Source organism: Prionailurus bengalensis, chromosome A1 (assembly GCF_016509475.1).
Source record: "Prionailurus bengalensis isolate Pbe53 chromosome A1, Fcat_Pben_1.1_paternal_pri, whole genome shotgun sequence".
Classification (NCBI taxonomy): domain Eukaryota; kingdom Metazoa; phylum Chordata; class Mammalia; order Carnivora; family Felidae; genus Prionailurus; species Prionailurus bengalensis.
This window is the reverse complement of record NC_057343.1, coordinates 39,134,000-39,156,183: the sequence shown is the minus strand read 5'-3', so window position 1 is coordinate 39,156,183 and position 22,184 is coordinate 39,134,000. Positions and strand designations below refer to the sequence as shown.

The window sequence follows — 22,184 nt, the reverse complement described above, 5'->3', positions numbered from 1 at the left end:
ATTTTTTCAGGAACTTCTACACAGATTTCCATGGCAGCTGCACCATGTGACATTCTCATCAAGAGTATGTAAGGGTTCCAATTTCTTCAGATCCTAACACTTATTATTATTATTATTATTATTATTATTATTATTATTATTATTTTGCTTTGGTAAAAGCCATCCTAACAGGTGTAAGATAGTATCTCCTGGTGGCTTTAATTTGTATTTTCCTGACAATTAGTTATGCTGAGCTTTCTGTTCATATACCTGCTAGCTATTCATATGTCTTCTTTGGAAAAAAAATGTCTATTCAACTCCTTTCCTCATGTTTTAATCAGGTTATTTGCTTTTTTTGCCATTGACTTCCATAAATATTTCGGACACTTGTGGTATGGTTTGCAATTCATATGGTTTGCAAAGAATTTCTCCCATTGCATAGGTTGTCTTTCCATAGGTTGACTGTTCCCTTTTCAGTGCAGAAGCTTTTTACTTTAATGTAGTTCCACTGTCTATTTTTGCCTTTTTTGTCTTTCATTTGGTATTTTATCCAAAAAATCTGTGTCAAGAACAGTATCATAAATCTTCTGCCTATGTTCCAATGTTTTCTTCTGGGGGGTTCAATTTTAGGTTTTCTATTTAAGGATTCAATTTCATTTTTTTTTTTTTTGCATGTGGGTATCCAGTTTTCCCAGCATTATTTTTTGAAGAAACTATCCTTTTCCCATGACAACTTTATTGAAGATCAATTGACCATATAGGTATGAGTTTATTTCTGGGATCTCTATTCTATTTCACTGCTCTGTATGTCTGTTTCTATGCCACTGTTACAATGTTATAATACCTGTAGCTTGAGATCACATAGCTTAAAGAGCCTAAAATATTTACTATTTTTCTCTATAGAGGTAAAGTTCACCCACCCTGAATTAAACAAAAATGTGACTTTAGGAGATATCCAGCATCACCCTAAATCCAGGGACAATACTCCTATGTGAATTACGTAAAGCCATCATATCCAGAAAATCATGTTTGGCATGGCTATCACCTTTTGGGTTGGTCATTGACCACTTCGGCCCATAACCCATGAAGGTTGCCAGAGAGTCTATCTTTCAAGCATCTCTGAGTAATATAGTTCTTATCAGCCCAACTCCGTCCTCCACAGTAGGGTGCAGATGTGAGCTACTAACAGGCAACAGCTATTACTGCGGGGAAATTAGTGTCCAGGCCTGGTAAATGGCGTCTGGGCAATGCAACAGCATCTGTTACAGGCAGAAACACTAGTGTCTTATGTACACTGAAAAGTTTTCACTGCAAATCATGTGTCTGAATACCAAGAATATGTAATATTTGCATCCTTAAAAATCAAGAACTAATACATGTAGTGTTATAACATTCTTAGGAATATACCTGGAAGCATCAATTACAGTTACAAATATGCATACTCTTTAAGCCAATAATCCCACTCCAGGGAGTTTCTCTATCCATATACCAGAAAATAATTACAAGGAAGTTTAATGGAACATTTTAATGATATTTACAAAGAGTTTACCACAAAAAATTGTTTTGTTCATAACCAAATGAAATAAGCATAGAAAAAAATTTAAAGATATATGTTAAAGTATTAGCAAGAATTGTCTTTGAGTAATAAAAAATAGTATTTACTTCTCTCATGTTTTATTTCTGAACATGTTGTTTCTATGAACATATAATACATACACATGCACATAAAGGACAAACTCATGGAGTATATAAACTCTACAAATGATGGAATATTTTTTAAAATTTGTATTATGGAGATGTTTAAACAAAAAATAGAGAGCACAGTATAATAAATACCTGTACACATCACTTAGATTTAACAGTTGCTGACATTATGTCACAATTATCTTATTTCATTGTTGTGTTGAAGTATATTAAAGATTCCAAGACATTTCACTCCTAAATACTTCAGTATTCATCATTAAAACATAATATTTTCTAACATAACCAAAATATTGTTCTATATTCTTCTAACACAATGGTTAATTTATAGATTTCACCTAATAACCATTCCCTATTCAAATTTCCCTAATCATCTTTTTCTTTCAATTAAAAAAATTGTGATAAAATACAAAAACATGAAATTCATCATCAAAGCATTTCTAAGTGTATAATTCAGTGATACCAGGTAAATTCATACTATAGTACAACCATCAACTACCATCCATCTCCAAAACTATTTTCATCTCAAAAAACTGAAAATCTATACAGATTATACAATGGCTCCCCATTCGCCCTTCTCCTCAGCCTCTGACAACCATCATTCTACTTTCTGACTATGATTTTATTACACTAAGTACCTCATATAAGTAGACACATACAGTATTTGTCTTTTTGTGATTGATTTATTTCCTAATGTCCTCAAGGTTCCTCCACGTTGTAGTGTGTCAGAATTTCCTTCTTCTAAAGCCTAAATAATATTCCATTGTATGCATACATCACAGTTTGCTTATCTATTTACCTACAGATACTTGACTTCCTTCCACACTTTAAATACAGTTGATACACCTGCTATAAATATCAAAGTGCAGATATCTCTGACACCCTGCTTTCAAATTTTGAGTATATACCACAAGTGGGATCACTTAATCATTCCGTAAATTTATTTTTAACTTTTTTGAGGAGCCACCCCTATGTTTTCCACAGTAGCTGTGTCATTTTAGGTTCTCATAAATAGTGCACAGGACTTCCAATTTCTCCAAATCCTTGACAACTCTTATTTTCTGTTTTTCATAGTACCGATCCCAATGTGTATGAAGACGTATCTCATTACAGTCTTCATTGTCATTTCTGTAGTATTTAGTGACATTGAACATCTTTTCATGTGCTTAGTGTGTATTTGCATATCTTCTTTAGAGAAATTTACAGTCAAGTACTTTGTCCATTTTTTAATGCAGGTGTTTGGTTTTTTCTTGTTGAGTTTTAGGGGTTTCTGTATTTTCAGAATAGTAATATCAGATATACAATTTGCAAATATTCTGTCCCATTATTAGTCTGCAAATATTCCCATTATTACTTTGCAAATACTCCCTCCCATTCTGTAGGTTGGCTTTTACTCTGTTGATATTATCTGTTTAAATTTTCATTAATCTGATTTGTCTAATTATTTTATGTATGTATGTATGTATGTATGTATGTGTGTGCACCTTTGCCTTTGGTATCAGATCCAAGAAATCACTACTAAATTCAATGCTGTGAATCTTTTCCCCTATGTTTTCTTCTAAGACGTTTATAGTTTTAGGTGTTACAAAAAGAGCTTGGGATCCATTTCAAGTTAATTTTGGTATAACTTTAAGTAAGGATCCAGCCTTTTTCTTCTACACTGTGGATATCCAGCTTTCTCCAGTTGAAGAGACTGTCCTTTCTCCATTGAGTTGTCTTGGTACCCTTGTCAAAAATCATTTAGCCACATTTGCAAGAGTTAATTCTGGGCTCAGTACCACTATGCTTTGATTACCATAGCTTTGTATTAACTTTAAAATAAAGTGTGAGCCCTCAGCCTTTCTTGCTTTTGTATTTACCGAAATTTCTCCATTTCATCAAGGTCATCCAATTTGTTGGCACCGTTTTTGAAAATAATCTCATATTTTTTTTTGTAAAATAGATACTAATGTCTCCATTTTCATTTCTGATTTTAGTAATTTAAGTGTTCTTTTTTTTTGTCAATCTAGGTAACAATCTGTCAATTTTGTTGATATTTTTGAAGAACTAAGTTTTGGTTTTGTTGATTTTCTCTATTTTCTCTATTTTAGTCTGCTGTAATTTTTTAAAAATTTTTTTAGCGTTTATTCATTTTTGAGACAGAGAGAGACAGAGCATGAACGGGGGAGGGTCAGAGAGAGAGACACACAGAATCTGTAACAGGCTCCAGGCTCTGAGCTGTCAGCACAGAGCCCGACGCGGGGCTCAAACTCAGAGACTGTGAGATCATGACCTGAGCCGAAGTCGGACACTTAACCGACTGAGCCACCCAGGAGCCCCTAGTCTGCTCTAATTTTTATTATTTCCTCCTTTTTATCTAGCTTTGTATTTAGTTTGTTCCTCTTCCTTTACTCCCACAAGTTACAAAGATAGTTTATTGATTTAAGACCTGTCTTTTTTATTTGTTTTTTAAGTTTTATTTACGTATTTTGAGAGACAGAGCAAGTAGGGGAGGGGCGGAGAGAAGGAGAGAAAATCCCAAGCAGGCTCCGCAATGTCAGAATGAAGCCTGATGTGGGGCTCAAACCCATGAACCATGAGATCATGACCTGAGTCGAAACCAAGAGTCAGATGCTTAACTGACTGAGCCACCCAGGCACCTTAAATTAAGACCTGTCTTCTTTTTTAATGTGAGCTTTTATAGCTGTAAGTTTCCTCTTTGACATTGCATTTTCTGTGTCCCATAAGTTTTGGGATGCTGTGTTCTCATTTTAATTTGTCTCTATTTTCTAATTTCCCTTGTGATATCTTCTTGGACGCACTGATTTTTTAAGAGTGTGTTGTGTAATTTCCTCAAATTTGTATATTTTAATAAAACCAACAAAACAAATGTCTGGTCTATTTCAAATATTATAATAGCACTGCTGTTTTATCAACATAAAATTTATTTCTCTTTCCTAAAACATAAGTTAACATGAAATTATAAAACTATATACCCTTTATATTTATTGTTGAATGTATTTTTAAAAATATTTGAGTGAACTGAGTGATGTGTCCTATGCCAAACGATATCCCATTCAAGTTATCTAAATTCTTCCTCCATTTCTCTAACAATTTGCCCTGGACCTAACACTGCTGAGGCTGTGCAGTTGTAGACAGTTCAGTGTATTAGATATTTACACTTTCAGTTGACGTGCTGTGATAAGACAAGGTCTCTAGAGAGAATCCAACTCCCAGCAATTTGCAAAGCTCAATGAAAACTTACAGTTCATTAAATTTTTTTTCATAGAATAGAAAGCCAAATTATCAGTGATAATATCCATGAGTAATCAAATTTTAATAAACCAACCAAATAAACATCTGGTCTATTTCAAATATTGTAATAGTACTGCAGTTTTATTTCAACATAAAAATTCATTTCTCTTTTCTAAAAATATAAGATTACATGAAAACCTAAAAATATTTTAAAAGTTTTATTTTCTCTTTATCGTTTCCATAATTTGTCTTTTTCATTCTTGGAAATATGATATAGAAGCAGCTTAAAATGTCATATAGTCCACCTCTTTGTTTCCTAAATTATTCAAAACTATAAATACCAATTCAGCCAACAAGAATATATTGCTCTAGGTTAGTATACAGGAAAAAGAGATAGTAGAAAAGCAAATTAGAAAGTGTACATATTTTGAGATGCCTGGGTGGCTCAGTCAGTTAAGCATCCGGCTCTTGATTTCAGCTCAGGTCATGATCTCAGTGCGTGGGATCTAGCCCTGCTTCCAGCTCTGTGCTGACAGCACACAGTCTGCTTGGGATTCTTTCTCTCTCCCTCTCTCTCTGCCCCTCCCCCATTAATGCTCCTCTCCCCTGTTTCTCTCTCAAAATAAATAAACATTAAAAAAAAATGGACATATTTTGGAGAATACCTGAGGAAACTGTTGTTTTACCCACTTCACTTGATCTTAGCCAAAAGGCCGAGAAGCGATGTGTTTTACCCACTTCAATACTACCACAGTCTGACAACACGACTGATGTTACAGATGTGAAATGAATATTTAATTTCCTTCTACTCTGGACTGTACTTTTATGTTTTTCCTATGCAGGCCAAATGATTTTCATTCCAGTGTAAAACCCACTTAAAATAATAATGCATTATTAGAAAGTTTAAGAAAATTACAAAAGGCAAAGTTTCCATGTCACAGCTAAAATTTTATTCATTCTTTCTTTTCATTCATTTAATAAGCACTCATTGATTTAGCAATATGCTGACATTTCTAAGAAAACCACAATGATGGGACTCAGGTCTTTCCCTCCAGGAAAATATAGTATACTTTAACAGTACTTGGGTACATGAATGTATTCAAATGAGTAAGTTTACTAAATTATCAAAGGGGCTATTACAAAGGTTTGCATAGTACCCATCTGAAACCAGTAACAACAAGCAGTCAATTCTATCTGTGAGTAAGAATAGTTTTGCTGTTTTATGATAATGCATTTATTCAGTGCATGTGTGTGTGCTGAACATCTGTAACTCAAAGCATGCACAAACATAAATAAGCCATATGAAGACAGAATTCTCCAAGGGGGTACTACATGATATTTCACAACAAAGCTTTTCGGGTTCTGATAACACAGGCAAAAAAGTAGCTGTCAGTTTCCATATTGGTATTACTTTTTTAAACTTATGCTAAATTAAATGTCAGGGTAAATAGCCAAAGAAAAGATAAATAGATAGGCTTTTTAATCAAAATGGTAATAGAATTTTAATGCATTTCCCCACTGAGCTGTTTTATCCTTTCGTCTATGAAGCAGGATTCTTCTCTTGTATGCTACCTATGATCTCTTCCATCGTGATTATTTTGCCTATCCCACTCAAATTGATATCTCTCTAATCCTTAATTTATCACATTGTCTCGATCTACTTAGTATCTTTTTTCCTTGTGATTTCTGCCTTAGCTTGACATTTTCCAAAACCCAAGGGTAGAAATATGTTAAATTCAACACTTATAAATAATTCCATCAATACTGCAAACAAATGAGAGCAGCAGTGGCTATACTTCTATCAGAAAAAAAAAATTATTTTAAGTCAAAATCTGCCCCAAGAGACAAAGAACATTATATAATGATAAAAAGGTAAACTCACCAGGAAGATGAATTTATTTATAATTATAAATATATATGCACCCAACATCAGAGCGCCTAAATATATAAAGCAGACACTACCAGAAATGAAAAGAGAGACAGCCACACAATAATAATAGGACACTTCAAAACACTACCCTCAATAATGCATAGAATATCCAGATACAAAGCCAATAAGGAGATAGAGAACTTGAACAACATTATAGGTCAAATGGACCTAACAGATATGCTCAGAGAACATTCTACCCAAATGGCAGGGGCATATATATTCCTTTCAACCACACATGGAACATTCTTCAGTACGAATCACATGTTAGGTTAAAAACAAAGTCTTAACAAATTTACAAAGATTGAAATCACAGCAGGAATCTTTTCCCAACTACCATTAAATGAAGCTAGAAATCAACAGCAGAAGAAAACATGAAAATTCAAAATATGTAAAAATTAAACCACACACTCTTGAAAAACCAACAGTACACACAAGAAATCACAAGACAAATTAGAAAAAAATCTTGAGACAAATGAAAACATTACATATCAAAATGTATGGGATGCAGTATAAAAGGGAAGTTTACAGTGATAAATGTCCACATTAAAAAAAAAACTCAAATAAACAACCTAACTTTACACCTGAAGAACTAAAAGAACAACAAACTAGCTTAAAGCTAATAGAAGAAAATTTTACACAGAACAGACATAAAACAGATAACAGAAAAATAGAAACATATCAAGCTTACAAAATAGATAAATTAAAAAATAGACAAATTTTTGGCCAAACTGGGAAAAAAGGGTGAAAACTCAAAAGATATTGGAAATAAAAGAAAAGACACTACAACTGATGCCACAGAAATATAAAAGGATCATAAGAAACTGCTATGAACAACTGTATACCAACAAATTGGACAACTTAGTGGAAATGGATAAATTCCTAGAAACACACAACCTACCAAGACTGAATTGTGAAGAAATAAAAAAGAAAAATGTGCAGATCAATGATGAGTAAGGAGAATGAAACACTAGTTAAACCTCCCTACAAAGAAAAATCTCACTGCTGCATTCTACTAAACACATCAATGAAGATTTAATGCCAATCCTTCTCAAACTTGGCCAAAAAAATGAAGAGGAGTAAATATTATACTCGTTTTGTGAGGACAGATTTACCTTGATAGCAAATCCAGACAAAGACACTGGAAGGAAAGAAGGAAGGAAGGAAGGAAGGAAGGAAGGAAGGAAGGAAGGACAACAAAATCCAACATCCCTTATAAGCATAGATGCAAAAATCCTCAACAAAATGTTAGCACACTGAATTCACTGACACTATTGTAAGGATCATACACCATGACCAAATAGGATTTATCTCTGGGATGTGAAGATGCTTCAAAAAATGCAAATTAACAAACATGCAAATGCAAATTAACAGAATGAAGGTTACAAATCACATGATCGTTTCAAAAGATACAAAAAAAAATTTGACAAAAATTCAATACTTTTATTATAAAATCTCTCAACAAACTAGGAATGGAAGAAAATTAAAACAAAATAATAAAGGCCATATATGAAAACTCTACAACTAACATCATACTCAATGTAGAAAACTTGAAGGGTTTTTCTCTAAAATCAAGAACAAAGCAAAGATACCCCTTCTCACTAATTCTGTATCACACAGTACTGGAAATCCTAGCTAGAGCAACTGGGCAAGAGAAATAAATAAATTATACCTAATTTGGAAAGAAGTTAAATTACCTCTGTTTGCAGATGACATGATTTTGTATACAGAAAACCCTAAAGACTTCAATAAAAAAAGGGTTAGGATCAATAAATGAATTCAGTAAAGTTACGGGATTCCGTATCAACATACAAAAATCAGTTACATTTCTATACATCAAAACCAACTATCTGAAAATTAGAAAATTAGGAAAATTTTTAAAAATTAAAAAAAAATCTGGGGCACCTGAGTGGCTCAGTCGGTTGAGCGTCCTGACTTTGGCTCAGGTCATGATCTCACAGTTGTGGGTTCAAGCCCCGCGTCAGGCTCTGTGCTGACAACTCAGAGCCTGGAGCCTGCTTTGGATTCTGTGTCTCCCTCTCTTCCTGTCCTTCACCTGCTCGCTCGCTCACTCTCTCTCAACAATAAAAAATAAAATCCTAAAAAAAAATTTTTAATTAAGAAAAAATCCTACCTGCAATAGCACTGAAAAGAATAAGATGCTTCAGTGTAAATATAATTATGAATGTAAAAGATTTGTAAATTGAAAATTATAAAACATTGCTGAAAGAAATTAAAGAAGACACAAATAAATAGAGAATGCCCCAAGCTCATGGACTGTTCCAGAGACAGGCATATTCTGTCAATTCTTCTTTGACAAGAGTGTCAAGAACCCATAAGAGAGAAAGGAAAGTCTCTTCAACAAATGGTGCCGGAAAACTGGATACTCATATGTAAAAGAATGAAATCGGTGTCTTATACCATCCACAAAAAATCAACTCAAAATGGATGAAAGACTTTTTTTTAAATGTTTATTTATTTTTGACAGAGAGACAGAGAGGCAGAGTGTGAGTGAGCAGGGAAGGGGCACAGAAAGAGGGAGCTACAGAATCCGAAGAAGGCTCCAGGCACTGAGATGTCAGCACAGAGCGCAATGTGGGGCTGGAACTCATGAGCCAAGAGATCATGACCTGAGCCGATGTCGGATGCTCAACTGACTAAGCCACCCAGGCACCCTAAAACGGATTATAGACTTAAACATTAAACCTGTAAGTATAAAACTTCTATAAGAAAACATAGCAAAACTTTATGGCATTAGTCTTGTTGGCAATGATTTCTTGGATATGACACTGAAAGAATAGACATTAGAAGCAAAAATAGACAAATGAAACTATATGAAAGCAAAAAGCTTCTACAAAGAAAAGAAAACCACAAACATAATGAAAGGACAACCTATGGAATGGAAGAAAATATTTGCAAACCATATATCTCATATGGGGTTAATGTTCAAAACAAATAAAGAAGACCTCAAGTCAATAGCAAAAACAAACAAAAAACAGAAGAAAACCCCCAAAACAACAAAAACAAGCCAAACGTCCTGATTAAAAAATGAGCAAAGAATCTTAATAGACATTCCTCTGCAGAAGATATGCAAATGGTCAACAAGTATATAAAAAGAAGCTCAATATTACTAGTCATCAGAGAAATGGTAATCAACAACATAATGAGATGTCATTCTACATTTCTTAGGCCAGCTATTATCAAAAATAAAAAAATAACAAGTGTTGGTGAGGATGTGGAGAAATTTGTAACCATGTATGTTGCTGGTGGATTATAAAACGGTATAGCCACCATGGGAAACAGTATGGTGCTTCCTGAAAAAAATTAAAAATAGAACTATCATTTGCTCTAGCAATCCTATTTTTGGGTATGTATCCAAAAGAATTGAATTCAAGTCCCGCACTCCCATGGTCACTGCAGCATTATTCACAATAGCCAAGGTATGAAAACAACCCAAATATCCACTGTTAAAATCAAAACAAACTTGAAAACTTTATGAGCAGATAAAACCAATTTAGTCATACAAAGTATAATTTAACTTACTTTGCAAAACTAGCTTGACCTGGGTCATTTCTTATTTATGCCTCTGGAAATCATGGGCAAAACTTACACTGTCTCCCAAGGTTAATGTAAGGTAATTACTGACCAACTTACCTATCATTTTGGGAAATTACAATATTATAACCAATCTCTGTAAAGAATAAACATTTAATGCCTTCTCACTATATAAGCTGCTTTATAACAACATACCCCTGAGTTTTATTCCATGTTTTGGCTTGAGTACTCTCAATTCACAAACTATCTTTTTGGTGTGTGCGCAATAAGCTTCAACAAATTCCATTTTGGTGATTCACTGGTTTTGTGCTGTTTCTGAACTTTTGATACCATGGAAGAATTGATGGATAAAGAAAATGTGGCATTTACATGCAAAATATTATTCAGGCTTACACAAAAAAGAAATCCCACCATTTATAGCAACATGTATGAACCTATGGGCCATAATGCTAAGTGGAATAAGCTAGTCACAGGAAGGCAAATCAGGAATGATTCCATTTGTATCAAGTATTAAAATAGCCAAACTCTGAAACAAACAAATGGTGGTTTCTAGGGGCTGGAAGAAGGATTATGGTAAGTTGCTGTTCAAAGGCTATAAAGTTTCACTTATTCAAGATAAGTTCTAGAAATATACTGCACAATGTTATGCCTATAATTAACAATACTGTACTGTACACTTTAAAATTTGTTGAGAGGTAGACCTCATGTTTTCTTACTCCGATAAAAACACTTAATTTTTCAAAATTAAGAGAAATAACACCTACTTTAAGATAACACAGGACCCCTCGCTGCTGCCATGAGGAGGAGGTGGCTCCTAGGAGAGGAAAAACAGGGAGAGCCAGAGCGCCAGGAGTGAGGGGAGGAGCCAAACCGGCCAGCTGTCACTTTGTCGCCAAACCTCCAAAAGCAGGAACCAGGCTAGCGGCACGCGGTGCTCCTCCCTGCGCCGCAGGGCAGGCTGGGATGGTTGCGCGCGCAGCCAGCGCCCGGGAGGAGGCGGGGCCGAGTGGCACGCGCGGCAGTGTGGCTCGGGGAAGCTGCCGCCCTTTCACCTTCCCTTCTGGTCCCCTCCCTGCTGCACTTCTCTCAACCCCCATGAAGAACAGCACCAGGTAGGCACTGCCATCAGGGTCGCTAAAAAGGAGCTCCGCTCCAGCCACACTGGAATAAAGACCTCAGAAAAAGAACAGTAAAAAGCAAGTGAACATACTGATGAAATACAAATGAAAAAGATTTAATGAACAAGCCAGTAAGGAGATTTTGAAAGTAGAACAAAAATATAAAAAACCTCTGACAATCTTTTTTTCTTTTCTTTTCTTTTCCTTTCTTTTCCTTTCTTTTTCCCCAGAAGAGGCTGGAATTAAGCACCATAATCCCACATTTGGGGGGAATCGCATTTGTCAACATCCACAAGTTGGATGTTGTCTGCCTGCTTGGGGAGGCACTTTTATACAAGAGTAGCAGTGACAGAATTTAGAGATATTAAATCTGGTTACAGAATAGATTTTTGTTTTGATGAAAACCCTTACTTCCAAAATAAAGTTCTCTCCAAAGAATTTCATATGAATGAGAGTAGTAATCCATGTTCAAAGTCCGCTGAAATCAAATGGAAATCTGGAAAGGATCTGACCAAAATTTTCAAGTCAAACACAAAATAAAGCCAGCAGGAAGAGACAGCATGAGGAACCAGAACCTTTCTTACCCTGGTTTACTGACCATTCTGATGCAGGTGCAAATGAGTTAGGGGAGGTCATCAAAGAGTTACTTGGCCAAATCCATTACAATATAGTTTCTGACATGAATGATGAGAGGAACGAGTCACAATTGTTTTTGTTTCTTTCATTCCTTCTTCCTCTTGTGCCTTGTGACTATTTTTTTTTATTATTTTTTTTTCAACGTTTATTTATTTTTGGGACAGAGAGAGACAGAGCATGAACGGGGGAGGGGCAGAGAGAGAGGGAAACACAGAATCGGAAACAGGCTCCAGGCTCTGAGCCATCAGCCCAGAGCCTGATGCGGGCTCCGGCTCGAACTCATGGACCGCGAGATCGTGACCTGGCTGAAGTTGGACGCTTAACCGACTGCGCCACCCAGGCGCCCCTTGTGACTCTATTTTTGAGGCCTCCTTTCTTTCCATTTTATCATGGTTCTCTACTTATTTAGGGATGGGGTATACCTTGAGCAGAATACAGTGGGAATAGAATCTCTACCCCTTCCTGTTCCAAATTCGTTTTTATCTCTTCCTGTCTCAATTAAAAAACTATGGAATTTACACCACCCTGCTCTATGGGAAAAAAGAAATCCCTCTGCTTCCTTATTTCTGCTGGAATCTGGAAGATACGAGGCTCCTGTACAGTAGTGCATAGAACTCTGTTTTTCTCTTTCCTCTGTGTATTGGGCTCAGAAATCACACTGCCTCTCTATGTGAAAATGGACAGTTATCATTTACCAACGTGTATTTGTCTTCTTTCCCTTGATTACAAAAAAGAAAGAAAGAAAGAAAGAGAAAAAAACTTAAAAACTGGGGTTACAGAAGGTCAGCAAATGGTGGGTTTGAGATATTTGGGTGGTTTAAGTGGGCATTTTTAAAACATGGTTTTTTCTTTGGCATGTTAAATTATGATGTTTGACATCCTTGCAGTTTAAAATGACAATTTTGAAACCAAATTCTCTCTTAATGATGACATGAACCTTGCCACCCAATTGACAAATCAGTAGAATCTGTAGAATCTTATCTGAAATAGACATACTCTACCATAATTTTGTTCCTATTTTTTTTTTCGTTTCACTAGATAGGAAAGATGATGCTCAGTTTTAAACATTAGAAGTGTACCAGGTCTTTGTTACAATAAAACTACCAAAATGTACACAAAGAATTTGATGCTTTCCTCTCAGAACAGATATACTTAATATGTCTTTGCAGATTTGACTTGTATAACGTATTGTCAAACTTTGTTACCCTAGCTCTGTAGTTTTTGATTCCCAACTTGCAGGATGACCTCAGAGCTATGTGGATGCAGTAAAGGGATTTGAATCAATGGATTAATGTCTTCTCAGCTTGAGAACATCATGGGTAACAGTTGCCATCAGCTTCTAAAACTTACCACATTATTTAGGATACCAGATCCATCAAAATTCAGTTCTGAGTATAGTGTATCCATCCTTGATTTGTATCTTGAATTGGCTTTAAAAATTTCTATTTATTTATTTATTTATTTATTTATTTATTTATTTATTTAGAGAGAAAGAGAGAGACAGAGACAGAGACAGAGCATGTTGGGGTAGGTGGAGAGGGAGACGTAGAGTCCAAAGCAAGCTTCAGACTGTGAGCTGTCAGCACAGAGCCTGATGCGGAGCTCAAACCCACAAACAGTGAGATCATGACCTAAGTCAAAGTCAGACACTGAACCAACTGAGTCACCCAGGTGCCCCATCAAATTGGCTTTTTTTATATGGGCCTTTATTTACCTGGTAATAGTGCCACCTTCGCCATCAGACAGATCTGGTGATTTAATTCCAAGTTACACAGGGACACTGCTGGTATGTCTTCACTTTCACTCTGAAATGTGGCCAAGACAGGCACTCAGAGGAAGAAGTCTGTGTTGACTATAAGAAACTCAAGTTATAAGTATTTTTGTCTCTAAGTACCAGCTATTTAGCATATATTTCTCAAATGAGACTCATCTGTGTGAATTTGGATGCAATGACAGACTCTGTCTGCTAAGGGCTATTGTGAATAGAATAACATTTTGAGAAATTTAGCTTAAGCTAAGCATAAGCTTTTTAATGCTATAAAATATATTAGCCAAAATTTAATGCCACTTAACTTTTTCAGAGGTGAATTAATGGACACCTTGCTCAAATTCAAAGCTTTTTGACATATAAAACTTTACTAGTGGGACTATTCCATCAATAGGTACAATGTAACCAAAACCTGTCTAGACAGGTGGTATGTAGTAGTTTCTGCACTGGTTTCTGTTTAATAAATGCATCACTCTATACTGGTCAGGAATCTTGCTTCAATTAAGAAACATTTATATGTATATAACATCTATGTATGTCAGAAAAGAAAAGAAAAGAGAAAAGAAAAAAGAACTTGTCTCACTAATAGCAAGAAAATAGAGGCTAGGCTTAAGGTTTCACCCCCAGAAGAGAAGTGATCACAACCAATCATAATAATGACTGACAAGGTTTAAGTAATAGCCAAGAGGATGTAGCATGAAAAGGATAATGAATGCAGTTCACAACCATATGCTATGGAACACAACCTCCTCAGGAAAAAGACAGGTGGGCAGCCAACAAGTTACTATTCAATTTGTGCTAACAGAAGAAATCAAGGATGGGAGCTCAGGTGGCTGAAAACATTTAGTCCTTTTAAGAGTCCTGATCCCTTGCCAAGATTCAAGTGTTAAGCCAGTTATCAGACATTGAAACCATTGCTGGAAGAGATGGTTATGCAGGAGAAAGGACCGTGCAAAACCTTATCTATTACACACAAAATGGATACACTAGTCCTTCACTAAAGAACCCCTTAGTCATTTCCTCTGGTGACTGTGGACTGGGGAGTAGATTGCCAAACAGGTTGAGGTATGTTAGAAATAGGGTCTGTGTTGACACTAGCACCTGGAGACCTAAAGCATTATCATGTCATTGTGCCCCTTCTCTATTATACATGGAGTATATTTGGTAAATATGTGGGAAGGGGAGGTAATAAATAGATCCTGGCCAAGGGGCTGGCTACAGACCTTATCTTGAGGATATGGTTGCCATTTTGTCACTACGTTTCTTAAGTCCGAAGAATTATCTTGGAAGGAAATTTTAGGGCAAGTCTTCAGAAACTACTCTTTCCTGGATAAGAAAGTAATTCAAAAATTTTATGTTGCATCCCATGTGGCTTAGAAAACACAATTGTTACCCTCAGTAATTTACAAGGGGCAAGGATAGTGGTCCTTTGATTCACCAGTCTGACTGGTGCTGGATGGGTACTGGATGATGTCTGTATACTACTGCAAGTTCAACCTAACTGTAGCCCAAACCTCAAATACCTTTGCTAAAATTTGATATAGCCTCAGTCATAGGATGTGTGGCTGATCTGAAAAATTTACTCTTTTCTCTCCCTCTAAGAAAATATAAATAAAACCAGTTCACATCCACATGGAATAAATGAAACTTGCAGTTTTGTTCCAGTGCTCTGTTAGCTCTTCCATCTTAGCCATCAGTTAGTCAGAAGAGATATGAACTATCTGCATAGTCCATAAACATCAATGAAACACTAATAATGAGTGATGTGTTATATGTGTAATGCATTACAATGAGTGGTAGAGTACACAAGTCAGACACATGTGCAGGAAGCCTACACGCCCATGATCCCCACCATTGTGGCACCAGTGTCCTTTCTTCATCTTGTGTCTATGGGGCTCTCTTACGACTAGACAAAAGAGGATAAGAAATCCTTATTTGGTTTATTGATGGTTTGTCTCAGTATGAGGGTGCAAGTCAAAATCAATAACAATTGAATTATACTCCTATAATGGTTAGCCTTGAAAAGTAGTGACAAAGGAAAATCTTCTCAGTGGGCATAACTTCAGACTGTGAACATGGTCATCCACTCTACATGGACAGAGTAGTGGCCTCAGGAGAGAATAAAAATAGAGTCACAGACAATAGAAAATGTCAGAGAAGTTATTCAGGATCCTGGATCGATAAAGTATTGCAATATTGAGAAAAAAAACAGAGGTCTTATACATAGGCAAATGATGTAAAAATGTGTCACATATTATGTTCAACCAGAATGTGTCCACCTCTGAAAAAGGACCAATCCACTAAAAAGCCAAAATGACCCAGCAAAGGGGCTTTTGAAAGCCTTTGTAATTGGCAACTGCCAGCCTGGCATAACAGGCACATGAAGGAAGTGGCCATGGTGGCAGCCATGAAGGCAATGCCAGGGTCCAACAGCATTGGCTCATGCTTTCGTATTACCACTGCTAGTCTCACTATAGCTAAACCAGTGTTCAATCTGCTAGGAAGAGAAACAGTTGCAGGCTATGGCATCATCTCCTGAGGAAACCAACAGCAGCTTGATGATAAAGGACCACTGGTTTATTCTCAAAGATTAGGTATGTATCTGGATATATACATATATATATACATACATATACATATATATATATATACACATACATATATATATACATACATATATATATACATATGCATATATACATGTATATAAACATATATACATGTATATACATGTATATATGCACAGCCTCAGTGTATCCAAAGATTTATTTGACCTATTGGCATCAGATAATACTTCAGTTGCACAGGGGACCTACTTACAGAAAAAAGATATGCAGGAATGGGCTCATGACCATGAATTCACTGATCTTGTACTGCCAGGCTTAATAGCTGTTCCAAAGAAGGGACCTTTTCATTCCAAGAAACACACAACTTTATCATCATTTTAACTAAGAACGGCTATCACCAGGTCACACAAAGAAGTTTGAGTAATCCCAAATATAATCCAATTGACCTAGTACTTGTTACATGAATATCCAGTGAGGAGAACAGCTATTAGGAAAATGTGAACCTTTTCTAACAATGTGATTTGCATCTCTCATTAGACCTTTTTGTCTTTTTGTTTTTGTTTTGTTTTGTTTTTTAGAAGAGAAAGAGCATTCATTTGATAGTGAGCAACAATGTACTGCATTCAAACTATGAATTGGGCATTGTGATAGTATCTGGAGTAAAAGTCATGAGCCCTGGATCTGTAATTTCTCAGAAACTAGTGGGTTCATATCTTCATTTGTCAATACCTGTAGCCCATAACATTAATTATGTACTGGTCAATGACCTGCTCACTTGCTTACTTTAGCAGAGTGGCTTATCTAAAGTTCTAATCCTCTGAGTGTTAATCTGTCACCAAAAATAGTTTCAACCATAATTTTCTCACTCTTGATCACAACTCACCAATATGACCCAGTGAAACAAATTATAGTGTTCTACCACATTGATTTGACCTCTGGTCCTTTGTAAATCTTACTTCTCTAATTAGCCTATAAAGAGAAATTGCAATATATAGACTCATGGAATAGCATAAGGACTGAGGAAACATTTTTAACAATTTGGGAACCCTAAGGGACTTTAGAACTGTCACGGTTATTAGTTGGGTTTAAAATTCCATGCTCTGTGTTAATATAAATAGTCTTATGACAACACAGTCCTGCTCCAGGCATTTCCAAATCACTATAGTTTTGTATATCGCAAATGCTGAAATATACTGGAAATGACAAATTATATTACATTTTTATATTACAATATTGAACATGCTATTACTTTTCATTCCTACAACTACTGCCCTTTGACATCCTAATCATTGCTTGTTTATATAACTTCAACTGCTTCTCAAATGGTCTCTTACTGGATCTGTCCTGCCCCAGGTCACCTTTCTATGAAACTATATGTACTTCATGTGGCTTTACTTGTCAGAATAACATGGCTTCTTCATGTCTACTCGGTAGTTTTGAAACATTTTTCAAAAATTGTACACTTTTTTCTACAAAAACAATATCACATAAAATTTTATTTTATGAAAAAGTAGATACCTCTTCTTCTGGCTATGATGGAATAATTGGTATTTCAATAACCCGCGATGTATAATCAAAAATGAAACTGAACAAAATATATGAAGCAATTTCTTTTAGGCGTTGGACAGCAGGCAGCACAATATTGCAATCTCAAAAAGAAATTTTAAAGTGATTAAATAACCACAACACTATCTGTAAAGAAGCAAAAATATTGTGTCATTTTATTCTAATAAAATGTACATATATATTACATTATCCTTCAAAAATCAATCTACTAATAGTATATCTCCTTAGAAACATTAGTTTTAGCCATTTCTCCTTTGGGGAAAAAAAGATTTTTGTATCCGAATTTTATATTATTATAATGAAATTTCCATTTATTTTTATTTTTATTTCCAAGTATTTTTATTTTAATCCCTCCAAATAAAAGTTTCATGAGGATAGCAGTCTTGCCTGTCTTGTGTGCTTCTGTACCATAGTCAAATGCTCAGCACTTAGTAGATACTCAGTACATGTATGCTGAGTTTATGAATGGAAGCATACTTAAACATTTCATCTCAAATAGATACCCAGTGCAATGCTATAGATGAAATAGTTCTCTTATAAAGATATTTTAGTAAGTATTTTAATCAAAATTATAAATATATATTTATTTACATGCTGTAATTATATATAATAGATTTATAATACTTGCATTACATATAAATGTATATATAAATGATCCCAAACCTTAGATCTGCAAATGATCTTAAAATATACAGTATAGCTCTATCATTTTAAACAGCTCTTGAAGTTGTGATAGAGACTGTATGTGACTTGGCCATATATATTATTATTTATATTTAAGAAAGCTATGTTAGTCATTTGTTCTTTTGCAGTTTATGGGAAGATAAGTAGCAAAAATATTAAGTCAAGTAAGAGGAGAAGACACTAAACACATTATTGTTTACAGAAGACATGACAGATGCAGGTTATGCAAAATACGAAGCAGGACTCTAACTGAAACATTTTCCTATAATCCATTCAAATGAGTATATTATATTTTACAACATCATTCATTCAAATGTATTTTATGAGTACCCATCATATGCCAGGAACTGTAGAGGAGACTTAGATCTGTATCTGTGATCAAGATAGATGAACACCCCTGCCTTCAAGTAACTTACCTTCCATTAGTGGGAAATATGCAATAAGCAAAATGGACGTAATAAATAAAATATTATATAATGAAGATGGGGCACCTGGGTGGCTCAGTCAGTTAAGCATCTGACTTTGACTAAGGTCATGATCTCACAGCTTGTGAGTCCAAGCCCCGTGTCAGGCTCTGTGCTGGCTCAGAGCCTGGAGTCTGTTTGGACTCTCTGTCTCCCTTTCTCTCTGCCCCTTTCCCACCCACACTCTGTCTCTCTTTCTCACAAATAAATAATAAAACACTAAAAAATTAAAAAAATATTATAAAAATTTATATTGAAGATAGTAAGTGTCTTGTAGGACAAGATGCAAAGAAAGTGAGTTCAGGAATACTGGAAAGAAGAGAAAGTTACAATTATAGAGTATTGGAAGTGGAGTGATATTTACTTGTATGTCAGGTTATAAGGTGTGTTCAAGAATCAGCAAGGAGGTCAGAGAGGATGCTGGACTGAGGAATAGAGAAAGAGGGCAAAAACATGGATATTTTACAAAGATATTCGGTTATAAAGGATAATATATAGACTATTAATTCTAAGAGTTGCAAACATGAACTTAGAAGAATAAACTATTACAGTTAAGGAAATTTAATCTCACAGAGATAATAATGGAAACTGTAGTATGCTTTATTCAGTTGACAAATTCAGAATCAGAAGATAGTGGAAAAAAATCAGGTGTCCTTATTCAGATTTTATCTAAGAGAACTTCATCTCTTGGTGACAAAATGGGAAATTACAATACTATAGCACCTTTAGGTGCCTTTTATTTTATGTAGGGCATTAGTAACTCACAACCCATAGCTGGTGGCAGAAGTTAGGATGTCGCTTTTTTCTTTTTTTTTTTTTTTTCAATCCAAATATTTAATCCCTCGTAGTACTTATAAAAGAAAGACCAATTGGATTCTTTGGCTTTGTGAAAGTGAAAGCCCCATGTCCTTTTATTTAGTAACAAGTGGCTCATCACATTTGATCTGTTGAACTATAAAAGAATAGAACTTCAATATGAACATCATACAGAACCCTCACCATTCATTCTTTTGTTCCATGTGGCCGCTGCTTTTAGCTCTTAAAAGCACTTATTTCACATCATTTTCTGAAGTTGGTACCTTTACTGAAAAAGCTTTCTAACTGTCCAGGAATTCTGCAACTACTGTAAATCAGGTGACAGCTTAACACCAGAGATCTTTGAAAATGTTGCTTCGCTTTTATTTTTAAAAAAAATCAAGCACCAAGAATAAAACAACACTACCACATAATTAATGCATGAGGAAAATTATATAAATATTTGAATATTTAGATACAATCAATAATTATATTATAAATTTTTGATTGTCTATATTAAATAGCATATAATCAGCAGCTGAATCCACATAAAACTGCTTTGTATTTTGCAGCTTGAATGCTTGGTACATATATAGAACAGCTATGTCTTCTTGAAGGGTTGTCCCTTTCATCATAATATTATATCCCTTAACGTCTCTGGTAATTTTATTTGCTCTGAAGACTACTTTATTTGAAGACCTCTCAAGCTTTTTTTAAAATTTATATTTGCATGTTATACGTTTTTTTCCATCATTTTAGTTTCAATTCGATTATATTGTTTTGTTTGAAGTGAGTGTATTTTGTGGATACTTGGAGTATGTATTCAAATTCACTCTGCCAATCTTTTTCTTTTCATTGGTATTTAATAAAATTACATTTCATGTAATTATTAGTACTTTAGAATTTAAGTCGGCTTGTTTTGCTGTGTGTTCTAGTTTTTGTTTCTCTGTTTTCTTTTACCTACCTTATTTTGGACTACCTAAACTTTCTTCAACTTTAATTTTCTTTTAATTTAATTACTAATTTAATTACTAGCCAATACTAGCCAATAATAATAGAACAACCACTTAAAATCTATACAAACAGATACACTAATAAACACAGTCTACTGGTGTTGTCACTCTGCCCGTTCAAATGATATATAGAAACCTATGTCTATTTATGTTTCTTCACCCTCCTCCATTACAATTGTGTTAAATATTTCCTTCTAGATTCCAGAGTTACCATAGAGAATTCTGTGATAATTTTGATATTAGAAGTTGTTTTTTCTCCCCAAGTTTTACTATCTTCTCTTCCTCAGTCCTCTGAATTTTCATGATGACGAGACTTACTGTGAGGCTTTTATTTTCATTCTTTTCTTTACATATAATAAGCCACCAGTGGCACCATATATGAGGCAACTATGAAATATTTTTTTTAAATGTCAATAAAAAATTCCATATGTGACAAACCCAAGCTGACATCATACTCAATGGTGAAAAGCTAAAAGCTTTTCCTCCAAGATCAGGAACAAGTGTACTCACTCTCATCACTTCAATTCAACATAATACTGTAAGTTCAAGCCAGAGCAATTAGGCAAGAAAAATAAATAAAATTCACTGAAATCAGGAAGGAATTAGTTAAATTGTCTTTTTGGAAAGAAGACATGATCTTGTATATAGAAAGCTAAGGACTCCATCAAAAATTTAGAACTAATAGTGATGAATAATGAATTCAGTAAAGTTGCAGGATACAATGTCAAAATACAAAAATTAGAGGTGCCTGGGTGGCTCAGTTGGTTGAGTTTCCAACTCTTGATTTCGGCTTAGGTCATGATCCCAGGGTTGTGGGACTGAGTCCCACATCAGTGCTGAGCATGGAGCCTGCTTAAGATTCTCAATCTCTCTCTCTCTCTCTCTCTCTGCCCCTCCCTGTCACTCATGCTCTCTTTCTCTCTCTCTAAAAAAAAAATACAATAAATAGTTGCTGATTTTAATGGGCAAAGGGCCTCAATACACATTTTCCAAAGAAGGCATATAAAATGGCCAACATATAGGTATATGAAAAGATACTCAATTTCACTAATCATCAAGGTAGTGCAAATCAAAACAATAATAAACCAACAACTTATGTCTATTAGATGGCTATTATGTAAAATACAAGAGATAACAAATGTTGACAAGGGTATAGAGAAAGGGAAACTCTTGTACA

The 22,184-nt window shown here is 34.9% G+C and overlaps 1 pseudogene; it reads left to right on the top strand.

Annotated features, from left to right (window-relative positions):
- The first annotated feature begins 1,062 nt into the window (after window positions 1-1,062).
- LOC122478314 lies at window positions 1,063-16,457 on the top strand (annotated as a pseudogene).
- Window positions 16,458-22,184: the final 5,727 nt, after the last annotated feature.